Source organism: Peromyscus eremicus, chromosome 16_21 (genome assembly GCF_949786415.1).
Source record: "Peromyscus eremicus chromosome 16_21, PerEre_H2_v1, whole genome shotgun sequence".
In the NCBI taxonomy this organism is placed as follows: domain Eukaryota; kingdom Metazoa; phylum Chordata; class Mammalia; order Rodentia; family Cricetidae; genus Peromyscus; species Peromyscus eremicus.
The window spans coordinates 8,946,883-8,972,741 of record NC_081432.1 but is presented as its reverse complement, the minus strand read 5'-3'; positions in this window follow the sequence as shown (position 1 = coordinate 8,972,741).

The window sequence follows — 25,859 nt, the reverse complement described above, 5'->3', positions numbered from 1 at the left end:
TAACAACGAGAAAAGCAACTAATCCAGGCACCCTCTGTCCTGTAGGGTGGGAAACCAGAGCCCACTCTCCATGGCCACCTGCAGGCCATGCGGGTGACAGTCCCTGGGGACCGGGACTCCTGACTGTAGCTGGCCTATGTCAGGAAGCAAGCATAGCCTGGAAGCACCCACTCTTGGGCTGGTTGGACAGCAGACAGCATCTGAATCCTTTTTCTGAGGCTCCTACCTTGAGCCCCACTCCTTCATTGTGGTCAAGGGCTAGGCAAGAGCTTGATCAGCATGGGTGTGACCCACGGTGCTAGGTGGTTTTACTTGGCCAATTGGAACTGCAGACTGAAGTGGCCCAGCAGCTCAGAGGACATCCTAGGACTGTATGGGTTGTAAAAGCAACTGACCTTCCCCTAAACTCAGAAGCCGTTGTACTGGAGCCAAGGATTTATTCCCCGGAGAAAGACATTCCAAGTTTGCACTCTTGATTTTTTTTTCCCATTAAGGCCTTGTGACCATGGCTCCCAACAAAGAAAACAGAAAACCCTTCCCCCACCCCACACAGCTTGGTTTCCACCAAGCCCAAATCTCTCCTACCAGAGATCTGTTTGGCCATCCATCCACAAGCATTTGTTGAGCGTCTGCTGCATGCTAGGCAGAAAGACCAAGAGGCAGGTGTTTATAATCTCTGGTCCAGGGAGGCCACGACTAGCCCAAAGTCCTGAAAGGAAGTCCAGTGCCCGCATAAGCAGGAGAAGTCCCAGCCTCACACTGCGCCACGGCAGTCCAGATGCCCAAAGGGACAGATTGCATCATGGAGGACTCATCGGCCTGTGTGGTTATGAAGGGCCAGAGGGCCTGAGAGCAGGGCTCCTCATCTCTGCTCCCTGGAGACTAGCAGCCTGTTAGTGGAAAAGAGTAGACTAAGGAGGGAGGCTGGTGGCCCAGACTGGAGCAGGAGCGACCAGGCTGGGGTACAGTGAAGACAGCAGGAAGTGTGTGTGTGTGTGGGGGGGGGGGAGTGCTTCTGGGAAAGAAGTAGGGAGCTGGCTCCAGGAGAAGAGTAGGGCTTCTCTGCCCTCATATTGACAAGTGTCCCTGTGCAGGGGAAGCACCTGTGTGGGCAGGCTTCATGCATCTGCTCCCTCTTCCTGAGGGTCCTAGAGTTCCGAAGCCTCCAACTGTGCTCTGGCCTCTGGTCATGACAAGGGGTCTGAAGGGACCCGAACTCTCGGTAGATCTTGGTACAGCCTCTGTAACAGGTGCTGTGAAGCACGGACTTGCCTGCTCATCACACGGAGTGGCTGTCTGGACGCCCCTGACATCGGGTCATCCCGTTCAAGGCTGAAGGATCTGAGCCCCTTACAGTCATGGGTCAGTGTCCCCTTCCAGATCTCCCAAAGGCACCCGAGAGTCTCCAGGCATTGCCTCTAGCTAAGTAGACACCTCACAGGGACTGAGACCCTGTTGAAGCCTCAGGCACTCAGGCACTCTCAGAATCTCCTCACAGAGACAGGACTGAGGTAGTGATGGAGCCAACCACACAGGACCAAGGCATCTCTGGCCCCTTCCCCAACCATTCCTCTGTCAAACATGCAGCTTATGTGGTGCCTGAAGTTAAAAAGCTAATGCCGAGTGTGTGCTCTCCACTTCTGACAGAGCCGTGATGGTTAGAATCCTTTCCTGCCTTCTCACAGACACTCGCATTTGCTTTCCTTGGGGTAGGTGGCTGGACCTGATGTGTTGGAAGCCCCAGCATGCATCGGGTGCTGAACCAAAACTCTGGTTCCCTCCACGCTCATCAGAATCTCCATTCCTTGATCCCTACTCTGCCATGCTTCCAGGGTTGCTGAAGAGGTGACAGTCCCCGCCTAGCCACTAGGGTCTCCATCCACACAGACTGGGGTGCAAACATCAGGAATGCAAACATCTTGCACCTCTGGAGGCTGGAAGGTCAAGGCCAAGCCCAATGTCTGGCAAGGGCTGCCCCCTGTGTCATTGTGTCCTTTCACGGCAAAGATAAGAGAGAGAGAAACAAGTGCCCTAGAACTTTGATCAGCTCACTAACTCTCTATCCAGAGGGCTTCTCCCTTCTGACCTCATCACTCATGAGGCCCTTACCTCCAAATACTACCCCATTAGGGGCAAGAATTTCAACATATGAATTTTGGGGACACAGACATTTGGGCTGTAACAGCAGGTCCTTTTCATGAGCAGGATGAACACAGCTCCTTGTTCTACAGGGGTGTAGATGCCCTTCCCCATTCCAGCCCCATCAGAAAGTTCCAGAACCCAACAGTCCTTACTGCAGGGTCATCAGAGGGTAGGGGCCAGGGTAAAGAGGGGAAAGATGCCATTGGACAGACAAAGAAGCCTGGACAAGCACTTGGGGAGATTAAAATGCAGTTGTCACGAAAGCCCATTGGACAGACGATGAAAGCAGGCCAGTCCTTCTGATGGCAGAGAAGGAGGAAAGACCCATCCGGGAGGCTGATGCTCCCATGTAAACACCCCAGCTAGAGGAGCAGGCAGATTTGGAGCGGAGGCTGTGTGACATAGTTTGAGTGTTCCCAAAGCTTTGTGTGTTGAAATTTCATCTTCCCTGGAAGGCAGGGCCTGGGAAGGCGACACCCGGGTCAGTCCCAGGATCGGATCCCAGTGGTTTCCTAAGAGGAGGGAGAGGGAGAGGGTGGGGTGTGGCTCCGTTGGCCTGGTGTTTGCTCAGCTGGCATGAAGCCCCTGGTTGGTCCTCAGCCCTGCATGAACTGGGTACAGTGGCATATGCCCACAATTCCAGCACTCAGAAGGATCAAAGGCCCAGGTCCTCCTCAGTGACTTATCAAGCTGGAGGCCAGACTGGGACACATGAGACTCTCAGAAAGAGAGAGAGACAGAGAGACAGAGAGATAGAGAGATCACATATCACATGTGTGTGTGTGTGCACGCACATACACACACACATTCACTGTCACTGTCTCTCACCACACAGTGCTCTGCATCACCTTGGGCCTCTGTCAGCAAGAAAGCAGCCACCAGATACATGAGCCACAAGAAATCTTTCTGAACCAGCCACCCTGCCACAAACACCCAGTGTTTTATTAGAGTAAAGCTTGCCTAGTATATGCAAGTATGTGGGGCTCTGCAAAGCTGAACAGGCAGGGTTTAGAAGCACAGAGAGCCTCGGGTTTCTAGGTGAGGGGCAGGCAGACAGTCCTTGATGAAGAACACCATGCAAGTCCACCAGACACATCCGTGAATTTCAGAGCAGCAAGAGAGAGCAAAGAGATGCTGAAAGATTCTAAGAACCAGTTCACAGGTTTGGGTTGAGGAGAGGGGAGGGACTGTTCCCCAGGACTGGGGCTGTTGGGGCCGTTCCGACTCCCCAAGAAAGGCTCATCTTCAACCAAACCTTCTGCCCAGTGTGTGAGCGCATTTAGGCCTTAACAACCAGTAGCAAACTGGAAGAATGTCCCTCCTACACACTTCTAAATGACCCTTGAGGACCTGCTTCCACATAGTGAGGGGGACCACAGATGCCGTGAACCCTGAAGCCCACAGGAGGCACCTTCTTCTCCAACAGGGGTCAAAGGGCGCTGGGAAGAGGCCTTGAAAAGCAGGACATGAAGCAACCACTGAGGCTGAACTGTGCCCACTAAAAGAGTCTTCAGAGGCTGAGGTGAGGTAGCCCTGAATGGACCGATGTCCTGTAAGGGAGAGGAAGGGACATTTATAGGGACAGTAGCCACAGCAAACTGGAAGGCTCTCTGGATGATGCAGACACGTGTTGGAGGCAAGGGGTGTCTCTGGCTCTTCAGCGTTGCCTGGGAAACAAGCATGCCAAGTACCCTGGCGCTGCAGGTTGCCACGGGTGGTGACTGTCCCAGTCCAGGCTGGAAAGTTGTTTATCGAGTGCATGTGGGAGATCTTTATCTTTGACTTATATGCCACCATGCATCACTTCTGTTTTCTGGTAAAAAGCCTCAGGAATGGTAATAAATGAACCGGATCTCACCACTGCCATTCCAAGGAATGTTGTGCATGAAAAGGAGCATGTGGGATTTCGGTTTGCTCAGCTAAGTGGTTCCAGCACATCCCCTGTGAGCTGGGGATTTGCTCTACCCTCAGGATCGCAGAGGGATTCTTGGATGTGACCCAGCCCCCACCCACTCAGCTAGTCCCAGTGGTACCTTGTGTGCTTTCCCTGCCTTCTAGGGAATCCCCTGGGATGGCATATGCCTGGACCTCAGTGGGACCTGTTCCCAGGGCCTTTAGCAGTGACCAAACCAAGGGGACATATGACAAGGATGGAGGGCCTGCCCTCCCAGAGACATTTCAATAGTAGCCATCAGGAACGCAATGCACAGAAGGTCCTCTCCAGCCAGCCAACAGTGATAACCTCTCAGCCTTTCAAGTGGCCAAATAAATATGACTGCAAGCTTGGGCTGGAGGCCACTGTTGTGTTGGCAAGGATTCGTAAGCAAAAGCTGTGAGCTGAGAGCCAGATGTGTCGTGTCTAAGTGTGCTGCGATCATTGTCCTTCCCAGGCTGCCCAAGAGCATTGAGTGGCAATTTTGACATCAGTTGAGTTTCTAGTTGCAGCGGTAGTGAATGCCCACCATTCAACAGCTCCCAGGGCAAACGCCCCAAGTCAGCCTTTGTAGGGAGACATGGTCTGGGCAGGTCCGAGGCACTTACAGAGGTCCATGGCAGTCACTGCTGTGCCTTCCTCAGCATGTGGGGATCCGCTGTGTCCCATGGCTCTGGCCTTCCTCCTCCTCCTCCAAGGACAGCATCCCAGCATCCTCTTCTCTTTTCTCCTTGTGTATTCTTTCTGGTACTGAGCCACCCTGCCATCCTCCTGGGAGGACACCAGCCACCTGAATTACCCGGCTAACACCCATCCCCAAATCTCCAGGGAATCCTATCTACAGCATCCTTTTCTTCTGTAGGATCTCAGATTCTGGGGTGAAGTGTGGATTGTGGATTCACCTGGTACAAATAAATCCCATGTCAACTTGAAGCCGTGTTCCCTAGTGACATCTGAAAGTGAGAATGAGAGAGAAGAAAGGAATAACAGAGGCGACCCGTATAAACACTTAGACAGTGTGGTTCGGGGATCTTGTAGGAGCTGGGGTACAGGGCACACAGTCTCTGTGGGTGCTTTAGATCGCTTCTTTTGTTTGTAGTTTTTAAATAAGTATAGAGGTCTTTTGCTGCCTGGGGGACCAGCCTCCAGCAGCACAGGGCTTGAAGAGAATCCACAGAGTTAGCACACTAAGACTTTTTTATCTGAGGGGGTTAAGGGAAAAGACACACTCTCTCTTGATGGCTTCCTTCTTTATTCTTCTGTATTCTTCATTCTGTGTCCTATATTCTCTTTTCTTATCTCTATCCAGAAACGTCCCTTCTGTCTCTCTTGATCAAGTCTTCTTCCTAATTCTATCTTCATTCTTCCTTAGTCTCTCATTCTTGATGTTTTCCCTCTAATTCTTTCTAACTCTCTCTCTATTCTCTCCCTTACAGCTTATATACCCCAGCAAAATCTTTTAGGCAATATAAAAGTTACAATATAAAAGTTAACAATAGTTAAATTCTATTTTTCAAGTGGATGATTACAATGAATACAAGTAAAAAACAGAATGTTTTCCATAGCCTATGACATGATTAAACATTTTACGTATTACAAGTGAAGAACAAATTATCTCAAGAACCCATGTACATTCACACCCAAGCAACTTGTTTTAGATTTACAGTGTAGGCAAGCAAGGTGTTCTTTTATTGGCAGGCTGCATTTTGTAGTTACAAAGAAAGGACCAATCACTTCATTACTTATCTTGAGAGATAATCCTAAAAGGAATCACAACCTAAACTTTTATACATGAAAAACAGTCAGCTCTACTTTAAATCTTTAGGGTGTATACCCACTCCTCAATAGTTTTTTATATCAGGAGAGTGAGGGCAAAAATAGGTACAAGGAATTAATCGTCACCTTTCGCCGTCAACAAATCTTAGCAGGAAAGACATGTTAGCTAATGATAACTGGGCTGTTTTGTTCTTGTTCCCTGACCTTAATAAGTTCCTCATTCAACTATGGACCTTTCTAAAATTTTAGATTGTCTTCTTGGGTTTTCCACCTCAAAGCTATTTGACAAAAACATCTTAGCCTAACTTTAATTTATTTTCAAAGCTTTGTTTCAGCTGTGATACACCCCAAAGACTGTGAACACATCTCCCAACATTAAAAGAATTTAAACTAGCTGAGTTACTAGGACTCAATTGTTTTTCTTAATCATTAACCTGAGCTACAGGCTATACTGCTCCTCAATAGAAACTCATGTGTTCAGGCTGTGTGACACTTCCTTGTTTTACTTTTTAATCATCAAAACTCTCTGTAACATTATTTTTATCAATTGTATAGTACAGCTTAGGAAGAAACGATCTTCCTAATAGTCCACAGGCAAAAATGCCCAGTAGAACGGGATGTTTCCATGAGATAAACACACTACATTACAGGCAGTGGGGATCTCCCCACACCCATCCACACCATGGCAGATACCAGCGAAAGATGGCAGCAGCAAATACGTGAAGGCACAGCAGAAGCAAAAGACACTGGGGTCTACGGTCTTGGGGGCCTTGCCTATCTGAGATTTAATGAACAGGATTTTTTTTTTTTTGGTAGGCTGATCCCTTGAAGTCAATTGCCATCAGCTGCTCCTCTGACATGGCCACTGGCAGATGCCAGAGAGGTAGATCAGGATTAAGAGTGCTAGTTGCTCTTACAGAAGATTCAAGTTTGGTTCTGAGAACCCATGTTTGGCAACTCACAACTACCTCCAGCTCCAGGGGACTTCTCTCTCTCTTCTGGACTCTGTAGGAACTCCAACACTTAAAAAAGATTGTTTTGAATTATACGTGTGTGTGTGTGTGTGTGTGTGTGTGTGTGTGTGTGTGTGTGTGTGTCTGTGTTTGGGTATGTGCATGTGAGTATGGGTACCTTTGGAATTCAGAAGCAAGTGTCAGAGTTCTGTGCTGTTGCATTACTAAAAGCCAAAGCAATGCAGTGAGACACTCATGCTGCTGTCCCAGCTGGGGTTCCAGCCCAGTGTACATGCATGCATGTGTGCACGAGTGCATGTGTGCAGTGTAGCAGCTGCAGCTGTGCTCACCCTGCATGCTGCTGGGCTGTGTACAAGACCTGGTCAATGTGTGATGTGTCTGGAAGCTTGAGTTCACAAGTGGACACAAATGGACAAGCAGATCTGAAGTTTCTCAGCCATGTTTGATTTGACCTCAGTGATATGGGAGGCATCCCCTCACTGGTGAGGCAACGTGGTGAAGCTCTCTTCATCTAGGACAAAAACTCTGCAGCTCCCTGCTATCTCTCTGTATATATATTATATATATATATATATATATATATATATATATATATATATAATATATATATATATACATACATACTTGAGGTGCATAGAGAAATGATGGTCTTGTACTGAGCAGAGTTTAGTAAGCATGATGGAGCAGACAGCACAGGTTGGAATTCCACTTGGGAGCAGGTGTGTCTGTCCCTCTGTCTGCACAGGACCTCCTGACAGACAGCTCAACAGAGCCTTCTAGTTGGCTTCCCAGATGCAAAGCCAGCCATCACCACTGAATGCATCTGCTGAGAGGATCCTCTGGAAGTCAGGAGCTTCCAGTGGTGGTGTGAGCGGAAGATCCTGGCACAGCCTCACGTGACTTCCATAGCTGGCGAAGACCTCAGGGGCTTCATATGTCCTGTTCAATTCCTTTGCTTCTACAAAACTCTTCTCATTTCCACTTATAGTGCCAAGGTGAGGGGCTGGCGTCCAGTTTCAGAGTGCTACTGCTCTTCTGGAGTTTGGTTCCTGCAATCATGTTGGCTCACAACCACCTGTACCTCCAGCTCTAGGGTATTCAATGTTCTCTTCTGGCCTCCAAGACCAACAGCCACCACCACAGTGACTGGCCTAGGACATTAGCCACCATTACAAGAATGATCCCAGGAAATCAGCCACCATCACAGTGGCCAGCACAGGACACAAGCCACCACCACAGTGACTAGCCTGGGACACCAGCCACCATGACAGTGACCAGCACAGGACATTAGCCACTATCACAGCGACCAGTCCAGGACACCAGCCACCATCACAGTGACCAGCCCAGGACACCAGCCACCATCACAGTGACCAGCACAGGACACCATCCACCATCACAGTGACCAGCACAGGACACCATCCACCATCACAGTGACCAGCACAGGACACCATCCACCATCACAGTGACCAGCACAGGACACCATCCACCATCACAGTGACCAGCACAAGACACCATCCACCATCACAGTGACCAGCCCAGGACACCATCCACCATCACAGTGACCAGCACAAGACACCATCCACCATCACAGTGACCAGCCCAGGACACCATCCACCATCACAGTGACCAGCCCAAAACACCAGCCACCATCACAGTGACCAGCCTAGGACACCAGCCACCATCACAGTGACCAGCCCAGGACACCAGCCACCATCACAGTGACCAGCCTAGGACACCAGCCACCATCACAGTGACTAGCACAGGACCAGCCACCATCACAGGACACCAGCCACCATCACAGTGGCCAGCCCAGGACCAGTCACCATCACAGTGGCCTGCCCAGGACATCTCCAGGAAAACCATCAGTGTTTTGGCCCAATCCAGACTTGTCTCTCAGCTAGCCAGTCTAGCCCACCTTGTCTGCTCCAGTAAGCCTTTGGGACTCTGGGCTCTACCCTCTAGCTCCTCCTAGTTTTCCCCATACAGCGCGTGTGTGGGTTTCCAGGCCCGGGTTCCATCTTTCACCTCTGTCCCCTCCCTGTGCCTTGGTCTGCACTCATGGTGAAGGATGTTAGGGAGTGTGGAGGTTCATGAACGCCTGGCTTCTCTCCTGGACAGGAACCATGGACACACACACGTAGACACACAAGACCACACAGTGTCGGAACAGGACACACTGACAATACTGCCAGTCACCCAGATAGGAATGAAAGAGTAGGAGGCAGGCAGAAGAGGCCAGCTGGCTTAAGACTGCAAAGAATGGGTGGAATCTTCAAAGGACAACAAAGCTCAAGCGGTCGAAGTCTCCTCATTTTTCTAATCTTTATTGCGAGCGCTAGGAGCTGAGCGACAGCGGCAGGCCAGATAATGACCATCTGGTTCGGATTCTTACGGCTTCTGGCACGCATCTATCCAGTGCTCTGTCTCCAAGAGAGCTGACTTGCAGATCCAAGCCAAGCTCAGACAAATGGACTCAAAACACTCGCTGGATCCTATCTCCAGAGTTTGCCAGAAACTTAGAACCAGGGACAGAACAAAACAAAAGTACAGAAAGGTCTCTGGGGGAAGGCTGGGGTCGGGGCCATGGCTTACTCTGCAGCTTGGAAAGCCCTTCGGCGCATCCAGAGACAAGGACTAGAACCTACATCATAACACACACAGAGGTGAAGACAAATGGACCTAAGTCCTCCGTGTCTGGGCCAGAGCTGTGTAACTCTTAGATGGAGGGCTGGGAACAGAGCTCAGGAGCTTTCCCAGCAAGCACAGGCTCCGAGTTCAAACCCCGGCAGCACACACACTGAGCATGGTGACAGCACATACATTGAGCATGGCGACATACCTCAGGAATGCCAACACTCGGGAGGTCAAAGCAGGAGAATCAGATTAAGGTCACACTTGGCTACACAGAGAATTGGGGCCAGCCTGGGATACGTGAGGGCATGGGTGAAAAACCCAACCCAAGCAAACACCCCCAACCCCCACACAGAGCACAACAACAACAAAAACCTTTTAAATGGAGGGAAAGAGAAGCTGGGAACTGTGCAGGAAAAGCTTCATGCACTCGGACTTGGCGGCCATCCCTGGATAAGATACAGAAAGCCCAAGCTGTCCAGGAGGTAAACTGGACTCCAATAAAGCTAGACTCCTGTTCCTTAGAGAGCTCACTGGCTGAGTGAAACAGCGTCTCACAGAATGGAGGGAAGGCTTGTAAATCACGTACGTGATAAAGAGTTAACATGTAGAGTGTCATCCTAAAAACTGGTGGAGGAATTGAGTACCACTAGCTCCAGAGGTGACAGACACATGGCCAACAACAGGACGAAAAGCTGCCCCACGCTGTGGGGTCACTAGGGAAATGCCACCTCAAAGCCACAGTGTGTATGGCTGCACACCGTCAGGACGGTAATTAGTAAAGTGAAACCAAGAGCGAGCGAGCGAGCGAGGGCTGGCAGGGGCCTGGGGAAGCTCCATTCCCTGTGGAAGTGTGAGCAGCACAGCAGCTGTGAGCAGCAGAGAGTTCCTCAAAAAGTAAAAATAGACCCACGTGACCCAGCACTTCCACATCCATGTGCCTACCCAGAAGAAGTGAAAGCAGGGCCTCAGATGATGCATGCAGCCCTCACAGCAACGCTCTTCACCAGAGCCAAAGGCTGGCAAGCAGCCCCGGTGCCGCTGACGGGTGAATGAGCAGACACGATTGCGGAACAGACACGGGCCGAATACTATCCAGTCAGTGATGAGAGGGAATTCCGACACGCCACGGCAGAGATCGGTGGTTCCCAACCTTCCTAACGCTGCGGCCCTGTAACACAGTTCCTCGTGTCATGGTGATCCCCAACCATAAAATGATTTTCGTTGCTACTTCAGAACTGTGATTTTGCTACTGTTATGAATCATAATGTGAATATCTGTGTTTTCTGACGGTCTCGAGGGGTCATGACCCACAGGTTGAGAACCACTAAGTATAGACGGCCCAGATTTAAGCCAGGCATGAGAGGATAAATGTTCTAGAGTAGGATGTTCAGAGGGGAGAGGGACAGCTTCCAGGACTGGGGGGTGGAATATACATACACCTTCTGCTTTGAAGGGAGAGGCCCCAGGGGAGAAAAGGAGAGGAGTTTTGGAAGTAGACGGTATAGCCCAGGTAGTGTATCTGATGCCACTGAACCATGCACTTTAAGATGGTACATGTCCTGTTCTCATATATATATATATATATATATATATATATATATATATATATATATATATATATATATATATCAGAACACCTTAATCCCAGCACTTGGGAAGCCGAGGCAAGTGGATCTCTGTGAGTTCAAGGCCAGCCTGGACTGCAGAGTGAGTTCCAGGACAGGCTCCAAAGCTACACAGAGAAACCCTGTCTGGAACAAAAACAAAAGCAAACAAAGAAGCAAAATAGCCAAAGCATAATTCTGTAACATTTTCATTATAAAAATGCTAAATTCTCACAGGCGGGGCTAGAGAAATAGCTCAGCAGTTAAGAGCACTGGCTGTTTTTCCAGAGGATCCAGGTTCCATTCTCAGTACTTACATGGCAGCTCGCAACTGTCTGCAACTCCAGTTCCGGGGAACTGGTGTCCTCTTCTGGCCTCTGCAAACACTAGGCACACAAGTGGTATACACACACACACACACACGCACGCACGCACGCATGCACGCACACACGCACAGAAATAAAATATAAAATAAAATCTTAAGCAACAACAACAGAATCTCACAGGCACACATACGGAGTTGGTGTAAGCTATACCACACTGTAACAAGCAGGCAGCTTCACTGGGATCACACACATGCCAACCCTGCTGCATTATCTCAAAGTGAAGTTGAGGAACCGTCCATCGTTTCTATTAGTGGTGTGCCTCTGAGTGGAAGGCGGCTAAATAATTTAAGTGTGGAAGGTCATGTAAGGATGTCAATGTGAACTTGAAGTGGTTTACAGGATCAGTTAGAGAGTTTGAGGATGGCTGGTTTGTTTGGTCAATGTTTCCTGTTAGCTATTTGGAATTCTTGAGAAATTAATATGTAAGAAAATTTAGAACACTACAGGAAGCTAGTTCCCATTAAAAAGCCTACTGATAAGAAGTAGGCAAAGGCAAAGAGCCAGAGCCCAGAGTCTCTGAGAAAACTGCCTTGAAAACTTGCTTAACCAGCTGAGCTAGGCTCAAACAATTAGTTGGCGAACATTCCAGGATGTATGTGTGGTGACAGCAGTAGAGACACATAACTTCCCTGACCACCATATGGGCCATAAAAATGTGTGTGACAGAACCATTCTATCACACCCCAAATTCTGGCAACCCTGATCCCCATCCCAACAGCACTTTGTTAGGTTGTCATACTGGTGGTAACAAGGTGTCCCTTTGAGCTTGGCTTCTTTCTTCCTCATTGATGTCAAGATTGTGTTCATCATTGGCGGTGAGGGCTGGGGACGTGACTCAGTTAGTAGAGCATTTGCCCAGCACACAGGCCTTGGGTTCCATGCCCAGGGCCATATACACCAGATGGAGTCGCTAGCATATGCCTGAAATCCCAGCACTCGAGAAGCAAGAAAATCAGACACTCAGATCATTCTTGACTACGTAGCAAGTTCTGGGCCAGCCTGGGCTACACATGCCCTGTCAAAATAAAAAGGAAGGAAGGAAGGAAGGAGAGGGAGGGAGAGAGGAAGGAAGGAAGGAAGGGAGGGAAGGAGGGAGGGAGGGAGGAAGGAAGGGAGGGAAGGAGGGAGGGGGAAGGGGGAGGGAGGGAAACCTATTATTGTGACTGAGGGTGTTTAAGAAGTTCCAGCACAGAAGTTTCACAGAGGAGTCTGCCACTGAACAGATGCGAGGCTCAAACCTGCCACTTCAGCCTGGTGGTGACAGCATGGAGCCTGAGGAAGTTCTCGGCAGATGGCACCAAGGTCAAGGACAGTGACAGCCGAAGACACTGCAGAGCCAGGATGTGTCTCAGAGCTGTTCAGCCTGCCACCGGGGCTGTGTGAACGATCCTGAGTGAGGGAGTCCTGCGGACATGTAAAGTTACCAGCAGCTAACGGTGACTGCGCCTCTGAGGCAGGGGCAGGGGAGAGTGAAAAAAAGTAAAGACGGCAGCCTTAAAACTCTATCAGAACAGCAGAAGGGACACTGCTAGTGTAAGACATGGTGGAGAAGGGTCTAGTTCAAGGCCAAAGCAGAGAATCCTCACGGCTTGAGGGGTGTGGAGGGTTAGGGTTCACGCTGAACCTGCCCCACAGAGCCAACTCATCATTCCCCGTGAACACATTTGTAAATTTCCAATGTCAAGGTCTGATCTCTCCCTTTGTTACTTTAAGGACCTCAGTTCTCATGTTCCCAATATTAGATCTGAGTTTTTAAGTGCTGCTCATCTGTTGTTAATTGTGGTGGGTTATTGTCTCCAAACTCTGCATTTTTTTCCTAACTGGAATCAGGCATTTGGTTTCTGCTTCCGAGGTCACCCGGCCCTGAAGCTTTGTTCCTGACTGGGAAACGGGAACCATTGCTCCTGCGCTCTGCAGCTTCAGAGCTGCAGCTAATTCCACATGGGAGACAGGGTCTCACTCTGCAGCTCAGGCTGGCCCGGAACTCACAGCAATGTTCCTGCCTCTGCCTTCCAAGCACTAGGATCATAGGCATTTATGTCTTCAAAGGCTGTCCTTGGGCTTCTGACAATGTGGGCTTATTTCCTTTAAACTGTTCTTGTGTGTGTGTGTGTGTGTGTGTGTGTGTGTGTGTGTGTCCACACTGAGGCCAGAGGTTGATGTCCAGTGACTTCCTGGACTGCTCTCTGCCTTGTTTGCTGAGACACGCTCTCTCACTGAACATCAGTTTGGCCAGCAAGCCCCAGGGATCCTCCTGTCTCAGTCTCTCCTTTGATGGGATTACAACTGCTTGCTGCTGTACCCCAGCTTTACACTGGGGATGAACTCAGGTAAGGGAAGGGGGGGGAGGGAGGAGGAGGGAGAGGTAGGGAGGGAGGGAGAGGGTGTTGTACCTGTGTTGCAAAACCCCTAGAGACCAAGGAGCCGGTTTCTGATGCAAGCACACAAGGGTCTTTTTATTGTTGGGTTCGAACCTGGGCCACTGCCTGGTGGATGGAGAGAAATACTGTGGCAGCCCCAGCTCAGGGGTAGGAGGGTTTTTAAGGGAAAAAAAAACAAAAACAAAAAACATAAGCCGGGAATTACATTACATGTCTTGGCTGTATTATTTATTAAGCGGTGCAATGTTAAGTGGCACAATGTTATTTATTAAGCAGCACTGTTTACCATGAGAGAGAAGTCACAAGGCACAACAAAATCCACTATAACAGTTTATTAAGGGAAGGAAATAGAAGGGGTGTGTATGGGCCTATGGAATGTCCGTGCAGGAAGAGAGGGAAAGAATAAGTGGAACCCACTTTCATAGGTGTCCGCCCCCAGCACATGTGCATATGGGCTTACGTATCTGTGCCACGCATACCCTAGGATGACTAGGCATCTTGCCTGGCTACTGGACAGCGTATATGTGGTCATGTAGCTGGGGGAGTGGCTAGGAATTCTAACAGGCGATTTTTGGGATTGGGTAGAAGGGATATGGGGCAAGGTGATATTTTGAAACTATTGGGTTAGACTTTTGGCTCAAAACCACAACCTGCTAACAGGACTGATTATCTGGATGTCTGCAAGGGCCATAAACCTCGGACAAGATGTCTGCAGGAGCATCTGGATCTTGTTAAACTTTACTGCCCTGTATCTGTTGGAGTTGTCATGGCACATTCCTGAGGTTCTTCCTGGAACCGAGTATGGCCCCCAGTCACCAGGTGGTCTAAGATGGTGGCCCTCGGGGTTGGGGATTTAGCTCAGTGGTAGAGCGCTTGCCTAGCAAGCGCAAGGCCCTGGGTTCGGTCCTCAGCTCTGAAAAAAAAAAAAAGACAAAATAAGATGGTGGCCCTTCCCTAAGATGGAGTCTGTAAAGTCAAGTCTAGGCCTTCATATTGCCTTCACAAGGGCCCAGGACAAAATATGCTCAAGGGAAGATCCCAATGACTCCTGCCAGACTCTGCCTCCGGAAACTCCTGCCAACTCCCCATAGGCTATTAAGTCAGCGATCCATCAAAGGCCTCATCCATTGCGCTCTTGACTGTGGATACTGTGAGACCAGCTGCCTCAAACTCCTGTTGGCTTCTCCTCCATCATGATAAAAGCCGTCAATGAAGCGTGCTTTTGTGTGATTCATGCCAGCTGTGGCCTTTCTGACTAATTTCACACCTAACAATAGGACATGGTGAGTCCTGCTCGGCTCCTGAACCCTCGGCAACCACCACAACATCCTCCTACCTCTGTGAGGCCACCCTTCCCAAAAGGACAACTAACGACTCACCTGGTCTAACAGGAGCCTGGGGAGCTCAGCCCTCAGTCGAACTCAGGCTGGCGGCATCAGACTCTTGGGACTTTGGCAGCGGTGGCGGAGACCACCCCAAAGGAACGTGAAGGAGACAGAAGTGACGACCAACCCTCCTGAGGAGAGGAACATGAGAGCAGTCTAGCATCCACAGAGGCGGTCAAAGTCCTCTCTTAAAGACCGTACACCTGGACTTTTAACCTTTATACATGCATGTATGCATTTAGATATAGGGTCTCATGTAGCCCAGGTTAGCTTCCAAGTCTGTATAGCCAAGAGTGACCTTGATCCTCCTGCCCCCGCTTCCCAAGTGCTGGGATTATACCTCTGGTTTCTCATGACGCTGGGGACTAAATCCAGGCTCTGGTGCATACTCCGTAAGCACTCTACCAACAAAGCTATATTCCCTGCCTGACCTTTGCCTTTTAACTTGATATTTTCATCTTGTTTGAAATTTTCTAGGCATTAAAAAGACAGGAAGCCTCCTATTGACTTACGATATGGGGTTGGGGATTTAGCTCAGTGGTAGAACGCTTGCCTACCAAGCGCAAGGCCCTGGGTTTGGTCCTCAGCTCTGAAAAAAAAAAAAAGAAGCCTAAGTTCTCTGGGTACCAAGGAGGGTCATTAGGTAGTCAGAATGTTCTGCCAAGAGACACATCTCTCTCGAAGGCAGGGTGTTGTCTTTCACAGGGTGGAAATGCTCTACAGGATTTGGATGTTATCACATCCTTAGCTGGAGGGTTGGTATGGGCCAGAGCCTGTTGGGCTCAGCGTACCTTCCAGGAGCTGCATCTGTTATCTCCGGCAGCTGTAAGGATGGCAGGTGAGAGAAAGGGTTGGGAGTTAATAGTTATTCTAAGTTCTGGAGATAGATAAGCCCCAAGGTAATTTGGCTTTAATTTTTTTTTTTTTAAATTTATCTTGAGACAGGGCCTCACCGTGTGGTCTCAGCTGGCCTCAAACTTGTGATCCTCCTGCCTCAGCCTCCCGAGTGCCTAGAGAACTTGGGTATCTTAGTCTGCAGCTTTCCAGCTCTCTCACCACACCGCTCCTATCAGCCCACACAGCGCCTATCCAGCTGGGCCTCTGAGGTGCACTTCAGTGCACACTCTACCTGTGAGCATTCTAAATGAAACATTAGAACGATTCTCCCAGTGTCGAAGCTGCCACACAAACCACCCTCAGGCAGGGTCTATTGAGGAATACAGAGCGGTTCAGGAGCAAGATACCAACACAAAGAGGAACTTAGTGAATGAGACCGAGAGGACCAGACAGTGCTATTCAGGAGACACTTACTTACACATATGGCTGGTCTGAGGATCCACGGAGGGGTTCTGCCCAGGGGATGAACATGACCGGGAGCCTAGGGGCCTCAGAGTAGAGTATCTCGGCTGTTTCAATGCTTCTGCCTGCATGGCATGCCACAAGGGTTCCATGGCAGCTCCTTGGGGTGAAAGTCCTGGGTGGCAGAACATTCTGGCCATCAAGTTTTTGGAAGCATAGAGCGGTAGGAGAAGGGCCTGCCCTTGACCATGGGGACTACAGGTGATGGCGACCCCACAAACATGAAGTATAGGCAGGTCAATGTCAGCAGGGTGATCCAAGTCTCCAGCTCAGATAAGACCACTGGGCAGTTGGCAGGTCCCCACCTGGTGTCTGCTGACCTTCCCTTTCTTCCCTGGGGCCAAACTCCTCTTATCCTCCCTGACCTAGGCCCCAGGGCAGGGACTGTGGCCGCCCAGCGCTAGTATGGGGGACATTTTGGGCATGCTGGCCCACTGGGAGCCATGTTCTGACATCTTCCGGGCCTGTCTCTTTTCAAAGATCCCAAAAAAGCAAGCTGATACCGCTTGACCACGAACCGGTGCCGTGGATTTCCTCAGGGGAATGGGGAGTGGCCAAAGAGGAGCGTCCCAGGCTGGGATGGAGCCTCCGTAGGCTCAGCAGTATATACATGGTGGGGACTATGGGGCCCAGGGCAGAATACGGCCAGCTGGCTGCAGGGGCTGTCTCTGCTGGGTGGTGACAACCTTCGGAAGGCACAGGGATGATGTGGATGCAGAAGTTGCCCAAAGAAGCAAGATTGGAGTCAAGAAAGCCCTGGGCCCAGATGGAAGAGGAGGATGGAGGGGGCAGCAGAGCCTGGCCAGATCAAGACCTCACTTCACAGAGAAAACCAGCACCGGGTGGAATTTCCTGGCCTTCTCCCCCAGTTCCTCCAGGCAGCTGCAAAACCGAAATGGCCAATGCCATCTGCAGACATTGGGGGTTCGAATAAGAATGGCCCCATAGGCTCATACGTTTGAATGCTTAGTCACCAGGGAGTGGAACTATTTGAAAGGACTAAAAGAAAGGTGTGGCCTTGTTGGAGGAGGTATGCCACTAGGGGTGAGCGTTTGAGGATTTAAAAGTCCATGCCAAGCCTCCAGTCTCTTCCTGCTGCCTGTGGATCCATATGTGAAACTCTCAACTACTTTGCCAGCACCATGGCTGCCTTCCTGCCCTCATGATGCCCTCATCCTCCCTGCCATGATGATAACGGACTAACCCTCGGAAAAGTAAGCAAAGCCCAATTAGATGCTTTCTTTTATGAGTTGCCAGGGTCATGGTGTCTCTTCACAGCTATAGAACATTGACTAAGACACCACCATAGAGCAAGGGGCATACGGGGGAGGGGGGCTGTCCCCTCCCCTCCATGCTGGGGGTACCGGCCTGGGCACAACTGCAGAGGACAATCCCAAGGCTTGACCCTGCTGAGACCCGGAAGAGGACTGGCCCCCAGCAGTGGGTTCTGAAGCAACAAGGAACAAATCCAGCCTGCGGTTGTCCCAGCTCTCCAATGGGCAGATAACGTACCAAGCACACAAAACACTCTTCACACAGCCATCTGCACCCACCTACTGCAAGCTTCAAGAGTCAGGTACCCAAGGGGACACTCTCTCGGCATCTCACGACCCCACACTGATGAGTTAATAATAATAATAATAATAATAATAAATAATAATAATAATAAAAACTGGGAAAGAGAGACGGGCAGTGGTGGGACGCAACTTTAATCCCAGCCCTCAGGAGGCAGAGGCAGGTGGATCTCTGTGGGATCGAGGCCAGCCTGGTCTATAGAGCGAGTTCCAGGACAGCCAGAGCTGTTTCACAGAGAAACCCTGTCTCGAAAAACAAAGCAAAACAACAACAACAACAAAAAAAAAAAACTGGGAAAGAAAAAGGAAATTTCAAACTCATTCTGGCCACTCACATTCCTGATGACGGTTTTGCAAACCGCGTCGGCGGCCACACCAGCCCTATCACGGTATGAAAAGAGCGGCAGGTGTGGTGGTGAAGGAGGCTCACACCAGCCACCCTTCAGAGAGGGGCTTTATTAAGAGAGTGCTTTGCGGCTGTGATGGCTACCCCTGGTTGTCAACTTGACTACATCTGGAATAAACTAAATTAACCCAACAGCTGGGGACACCTGTGAGGGACTTTTTTCTTAATTAATCGTTTGAAGTGGGAAGACCCACTTTTAATCCTGATCTTCTGAAGTGGGGTGATACACTTTTAACCCCAATCTTTCGAGGTAGGAAGATCCACCTTCGATCCGGGCCACACCTTCTGCTGGCGGCCTATATAAGGACACGGGACAAGGAAGCTTGCTTTCTTTGCCTGCTTGCTCTCGCTGGCAAGTCCATTCCTGCACTGGCATTGGAGACTACTTCTTCAGGATTGGGGTGAATACTGGAGCCCAGCTGAGACAGCCTTCTGGACTGAGCAACTACTCAGTTTTTAGACTTCCGTTGGGAGACAACCGTTGTCGGATTAACTGGACCACAGCCTGTAAGTCATTCTAATAAATTCACCACCCCCCACCCCGTGTGTGTGTGTGTGTGTATGTATGTATGTATGTATGTGTATATGTACATACAGGCATTGTGAGACCATTATGAGAGGCAGCCTGAAGTAAAAGTATGGCAGAAATCCACCAAAGCAAGATGTTTGGGGTGAAGGGCTTTCCAAGATACCCTCATCAAAGGGATATTCTTTTTTTTTTTTTTTTTTTTTGGTTTTTCGAGACAGGGTTTCTCTGTGTAGCTTTGCGCCTTTCCTGGAACTCACTTGGTAGTCCAGGCTGGCCTCGAACTCACAGAGATCCGCCTGGCCCTGCCTCCCGAGTGCTGGGATTAAAGGCGTGCGCCACCACCGCCCGGCCTTCTTATTTTTTTATATCTTTTGGGGACTGGATTTGTTTCCCCACCACCCCTCAGCCAGTAGAGATCTGTGTGTTCTCAGCAGGAACTGTCCGTCCTTCCTCCTAGGGGCCAAGGTGCAGGAGGGTGTGGTGGCTGCGTATGATCTGTCAGTGACCAGCCTCTTAAAGTGGAAGGCCTATGCTGTTGTGTGACAAGACTTTTCCAGGGAACAGCAACACACCAGATAGGATGGATAGGGTCAGACCAAAGTATGGGTACCACCAAAGTCCAACTTGGTGAGCCAGTGAGTTTTATTGGGGTTACTTTCAGTAGGGTAGGTGAGGAATCGCTTACAGGACCAGAAGAGAGTGGCATCACCAAAGTCCACCCCAGTACGGGTGACAGCTCACAAAGCTGGAACCTGGAGCCCACTTGGAAGCCTGCAGGCAGCTCAACGGATTGGAGAGTGTCCTTTCCAAGTGATTCTGGTCTAAACCTCTTCCAGGCAGCTGGGATGGGCAGCTGATCCGTCTCAGAGTTGTCTTTGCAGCTCAGTTTCCTTTCGTCTGAGGTGGGTGGGTGGGTGGGGTACGACCGACACCTCTCTGCTTTTATTGCTTACTCTGGTGGGGAGGGGCCTAGTGAATCTGGTCAGTTTCAGGGACTTCCTGAAGCTAGTTGGAGTTGTTTACCTTCCTGCTTAAGGAGCTTCCTGCAGGCTGGAATGTTTAATCTTGGAGGAAACTGCTACACATCACAAGCTCACACACGCTGGCACAGTGCACCTGATGTGTAAGCACATCCCACATGTGTGGCAGTCCTCCTTCAACAGAGCTGTTATGAACAGACTGCAGCCTACACAGACATTCTAATGATGCGGATTCTGTTCAAAGCAAAACAGCAGTGACAAGAAACCCAGTGTTTAAAATTGCCGTGTTTTAAAGTCGACTCTTCCCTGTTTGACTAAAAGCATATCTAGTACAGTCTGGGGGTCTTGATTGGATTCATCTTCTCTGTCAGTCAAAGAATTAAAGGGGAGATCTGGAGGGCAACAAAGAGCAGAGAGAAACCCCAAGCACCACAGACTCAATCAGCAGATCAAGAAAGGCATTTCTGGGGCATGAGGAAACACACACATACACACACACACACACACACACACACACACGCAGCACAGAGAAAAAGACCCTCTGTGTTGTAGCGTTCGAATCCACTGGGAGAAACCAGAGACAGCCTCAGTTCAGATTTAGATGAAATGAATTTATTCTTACTGCTAGCAGGAGGACAGCAGCCTTACAGCCACACAGCATGGGGATTTAAGGGGACATCAGAAAGGTGTGTATTACAACTGTCCCTGGAACCCACAGCCGGACAGGAAACCTGTTCTACTCAGCTGTTTCTTATTTTCCCGCTATATAGTAATAAAAAGACCATTTCATCCCTTTCCCATAGCGATAAGCAGATCTTACGGAAGCAAAGACATCTCTTAATGCCTCACAGGCCAATATCTTCTTCACCTGCAGGCCATAGGATCTCCCAGGTATTCCAGAGCAAAGGGTCACCAGCCCTTAAGAGATGCCTGTCTCCATATTATGTCTCTTGAGTCATCACGGGGGACCTGGGTAAATTAGTCAGGTCTGAGCACTCTAATGACCAGGATAGAGCAATTCATTTCTGGGCAGGTAAAAACTCAGCGCCATCGGGATAGGGCTGGCTGTCACGTCCTCACACTCTGCAGAGGGGAATTCAGAAAGCCATAAACCCCAATTTCTTCCCGAGGGCTGGGGGTTTTGAAGCCTCTGTAGAGCTCCCCCCTCCCCCTAATTTAGGGTTGGTCAGTTTGAAGAAAGCTAGGATGGTTAACTGGCCCAGAACTGTTATGTGTCATGTCTTGGTCCAGCCTTGAACTCGTTGAGCCAGTACATCAGCAGGGGGCCGGCTAGCGGGAGCCGGAAGTCCACATAGCCTTTGTTTTAAGCTATCAGGCTTTTGTCTCTGAAGAACCAAAGCACCTCCATTTCAAGCAAGCCCCTCACCCCAGCTTGAAACAGGCCTGAGTTTCAAAATTCTCAGAGCTTCTAACATAGGTCCCAGGACAAAGTCAGGATGTATGAAGAGCCATCTGGTAGCAACTGACTAACCATAGAATGCTCCAATGCCGGAGATGGTCAAAGTACAAAGTCAGGATGTTTGAAGGACTATCTGGTAAAAATTGATTAACCACAACATGCCCCAATGCTGGAGGTAATCTATAAAGTTTGACAAACAACCGGTTAAAACCACAAAGTAAGATAACACAGAAATTCTGAAAAGCCCCTAAAACTTGAGCCAATCAGAATTGTACCCATACTATCACCCCTAAATGATGTAACCTTGTGGTTTTTGCCTTTAAAACCTGAGCTTACAGGCTGGAGAGATAGCTCAGAGGTTAAGAGCACCGACTGCTCTTCCAGAGGTCCTGAGTTCAATTCCCAGCACCCACATAGTGGCTCACAACCATCTGTAATGAGATCTGGCACCTTCTTCTGTATACATAATAAATAAATGAATCTAAAAAACCTGAGCTTGCAGAAGGGCGGGCACCTCCTCCAGCCTCTACTGTGTTGGATGGCTTGACGAGGTCCCTGCCATGGCTTGAACTGATTCAATAAACCTTACTTTTGCATTTCGGTGAGTTTATGTCTCTGGTGGTCTCTTTGGGGGTCTCACACCCAGGGCACAACAGTCTCAAGTCAGGAGAATGAGGAAGACAGCCATCTTGGAAATTCACTACCTTTATTACCTGGCCACAGCTCCTCTCCCTGTCTGTCTGCCTACCAGGGGGTCTGTCTAACTCCTAGTCTCTCAAATCAACATCCTCAGAGATCTCAATCACTTGGAAGATAAAGCCTAAGAACCCTTGAGACAGTATTTTAGTTACAGTCAGGTGCTTTATATAAAATCTTTTCTTATGAGATCTATTTTTCACTGTCTTACACAATTGTATCTTACATTCCAGACAGGTTATTTTTAGGTCCAAAGGGAACACTCCAAAACAGGGCAAGCCCACTGACTTGCCTAAAATGACAGTCTTGGTTCAGCTCAAGCTGGACTATAGGATTGCTGGTGGCACTCACCTTCATCATTCCCCAAGAACCTGTGAAATGGGTTTCTGTCTACCAGGAAGAAGCACGATTGAGTTGTCCCTGTGGTGCATACCAAAGAAGTGGCACCTCTAATGGAGTCTTCATCGTGCTAAATCCGATGGTTACTCATGTGTCATAGAACATTTTGGTACAAACTGTTACAGGGTGTCCACCAGAGATGACTACTCAGACACAGTCTTTATTCCAGCCAGCTAGGACTACAGTAAGATGTTGGGGACCCAAGTGTAGCCCTGAGTATTTATACCAAGGAGCTTTTAAAGGCAAAGACTACATCTTGGAACATCGCTCTTCAGCTGTGGGGGAGGTTTGTACAAGCAAGCAGTTTTACAGAAGCTAAGGTAAGTTAGCTGGGGCATCTTGGCATCTGGTCCTAGAATAGAGTTGGTAATCTTCCATGGAATTCTTCATCAAGGAGATCAAATTCTAGTGAAACTACCTGAGGCCTGAATAAGTCAAATCATATGGATGGAGCCTTTATTTCCCGCTGGTGAGGTTGTTCTAGGCGGAATATCGGGAAGCAGCCAATTCCCTCAATTTGTTTTTAAAGGCAAAAAATCACAATTGTGATGTATACAGAAAGGCAACTCTGGACATCTGCAGCAAGCAAGCATTTACAGAAGTGGAGAGACAGCAGTTAAGTGGTCAGTCAGCTAACCTTTAAGTCAAGGTCATATTGTATAGGAATTTATGGCTGTTCTATGTGACCAGAAACCAGTTTACCCAAGATAGCTTTAGCAATTAAAGTGTCTTAGGAATACTTTCAAGAGATGGCATAATCAGCAGCTCACTACTCTTGAACATGAAATGGCCTCAGCAAGAATACAAGATGGGGACTCTGCACTGCCCTTCCCTGTCACATTAAGTGAATGTCAACTTTAACCACACAACAGAGAAACTGAATCTAATATTGCCTTTTTTTGTGAATACTGCTGGTTTTATCTCTTAAAAAGTTAATTTTATAGCTGGGCAGTAGTGGTGGCACACGCCTTTAGTCTGAGCACTCAGGAGATAGAGGCAGGCAGATCTCTGAGTTCAAGGCCCACTTGGTCTACAGAGCGAGTTACAGGACAATCAGGGTTACAACAGAGAAACCCTGTCTCAAAAAAAAAAAATTTATTTGTCTATTGTGTGATCACGTAAGTGCGTGTGCCACAGCATGCACGTGGAGGTCAGAGGACAACTTGTGGGAATTGGAGTTCTCATTCACCATGTGGGTTTCTGGGAATCAAGTTCAAGTTGGCAGGCTTGGCGGCTTGATCTGCTGAGCCTCTCACCAGCCCATAAGCTTGCTCCTTCCTTCCTTCCTTCATTTTAATTTAATTAAATTAATTAATTAATTTATTTATTTATTTATGTATTTATTTATTTTGAGACAGTGTTTCTCTATGTAGTCTTGGCTGTCCTGGAGTTCACTATGTAGACCGGGCTATCCTCAAACTCACAGAGATCCTCCTGTGTGCTTGGATGAAAGTGTACCACCATACCTGGCTATCTATGTATTTTTAAGAAATCAAAGTTTTATTAAGAGGAACAGTAACAAACTCCCTAAAGCAGAAAGGGGGTTTACCAAGTCAATCGCCTTAATTAGTTCAGATTTTAGTTAGGGTCAGGTCCAAAGGGTACCCCACTCCCACCCCCAACACACACACTTAAAAAAGGGCAGCCTCCTGACTCATCCAAAGTTGAGTCTAGGCCCAGCTCTGTAAAGATGTGCTGCTTTGCCTGCCTAAGGCACCTGATTGGTCTAATAAAAAGCTGAATGGCCAGTAGCTAGGCAGGAAAGGGATAGGCAGGGCTGGTGGGCAGAGAGAATAAATAGGAGGAGGAATCTAGGCTTGAGAGAGAACGAGGAGGAGGAGGAGGAGGAGGAGGAGGAGGAGGAGGAGAGAGAGAGAGAGAGAGAGAGAGAGAGAGATAGAGAAAGAGAGAGAGAGAGAGAGAGAGATGCTATACCTCGGGCTAGCCAGCCAGGCAGCCATCAGCCAGACATGGAGGAAGCAGAAGAAGTAGGACATACAGAAAGGAAGAAAAAGAAACAAATGCAATGGCCTAAACGGCTGGACAGAACCAGAAATGAAAGACAAAGCCAGGAGCCAAATGGCAATTGCTAACAAAGGCTCAAAAGGAGCACCAAGTGTTACCGGACTTGGGCAACCCCTACAAGCCACGCTCCGCCACTATCCTAGATAAGCACATTCAAAACACTGAATTAATTGTGAGAAGCCCCAAGCTGATGGGAAGGCAAACTGGGAGGTGTGCCGATTGGGGAAAGCTCACCAAGAGTCAGACTTCCTCAAGAGTCCAGAATCCAAATTCTCATCTCCTTCACAGAGTGTGCGAAGACAGCGAAGTCCTTGGGATAAAGTGATTCGTGCTGTGGGATGATCTTTTGGTACTCTGTGACTATGTATTACTCTCATTGGTTAGTACTAAAGCTGTCTGGCCTATGGCAAGGCAAGACAAGGTTAGGCAGGACAATCAAACTGAGGACTTCGATGAGGAGGGGCAGCATCAAGAGAGACTGGAGTCAGCGGCCCAAGAAACAAGATGCCAGAAGACCCGTAAAGCCATGGCCATGTGGCAATACACAGATTAATAGAAATGGATGAATAATTTAAATGTAAGAGCTAGTTAGTAATAAGCCTGAGTTACTGGCTGAGCATTTTGTAATTAAAATAAGCTTTTGTGCGTTTACTTGGGACTGGGCAGTCGGGACAGAAAAAGTCAGCCTCTGTTTACAGACTTGAGCAACCGCGTGGACTCTTCAGTTTTTCCTCTCCACCTGGGGCCAACTTGCTGACAAATTCTTTTCTCCCAGCCCCAACTTGCCAAACTGTCATCAGACTTGTTAGGGCCACAACCCCCCACAGACCAGCACCGGGCAGTCAACCTCGACAGGCCAGTTAGAGAGACAAATCACAGCGGGAAGCAGAAAAAAGATCCGATCGGTGTAGTCACATTGAGAAGGGGGACAAGGAGGTCCCGCGGCCCTCTCCCACCTAGTCCATCCTTGGGATCCTGACATCAGGTTTAGGTTTAAGTAGAAAATGAGACAGCAAAGTGTGGGTCAAGGTGTGGTCCTGCCCATCATCACGGTCGGGACTCCAGCCCTTCCTGCAAGCTGATCTGAAAAGTTGTCCACATGGTGTGAAATCTCTTCCTGGCAGACAAATTCCCTCTGACTGGCACCAGGCTTCAGCCTTTTCCTCCCCTCAGCGTGAGATTCCCGGGGAAATTCCATTTCTTGGGGTCTTTGTCTCTGAAGGGAGGGGCAGTGTCTCCTCAGAACATCTTTTGAA